This window comes from Plasmopara halstedii (genome assembly GCF_900000015.1).
Source record: "Plasmopara halstedii genome assembly, contig: Scaffold_474, whole genome shotgun sequence".
Lineage (NCBI taxonomy): Eukaryota > Oomycota > Peronosporomycetes > Peronosporales > Peronosporaceae > Plasmopara > Plasmopara halstedii.
In genome coordinates, this window is record NW_020187394.1 from 211,168 (window position 1) to 211,877 (window position 710).

A 710-nucleotide genomic window follows, 5' to 3' on the forward strand; every position below is an offset into this window, starting at 1 on the left:
GAAAAATTGTCACCAAGACTGCGTGCATGATAGCATCAATATCGTTGAATAACGGCTTGCTATATTTGTAGCACCGATTCAACAGATACACCACGAATAGTGGTTCCTCATGATGAGAATTTAAAATATCGCATCCTCTAAGAGGCTCACGACACGCCACTCAGTAGTCATCTCGGTCGTGAGAAAGCTTACAACACTGTGAGTCACCACTATTGGTGGCCCAAGTTGTACAAATGGACGAGCACCTATGTGCGCACGTGTGAGACGTGTCAACGGGTGATACCCACTCCAACTACGGCTGCGCCGCTGGCCAGCTTACCGATTTCCACTGGGTGCTTGCAGTCCAAGCGTTTGGACTTGTGGTTGGCCTGCCGTAAGATTTGGCGGGCAACACGGGTGTCGTGGTATTCGTCAACCGGTTGTGCAAAATGGCTCATTTGGCGGCAGTGCCAGACACCATCGACGGGGTCAGTACAGCAACGCTGTTCGTGGATCGTGTTTTTCGTCAACACGGACTCCCGAAGTCGATTGTTTCTGACAGAAACCCCCGTTTCACGAGAAAAATTTGGTCGACTATCTTCAAGGTGCAAGGCAACAAGTTGGATATTTTGATAGCGGATTATCCGCAGACCGATGGTTAGATCGAAAGGGTGAATCGCGTCATCGAAGACGTCTTCGCAGCGTCTGCACTGAGACGGCAAGGCGCTGTA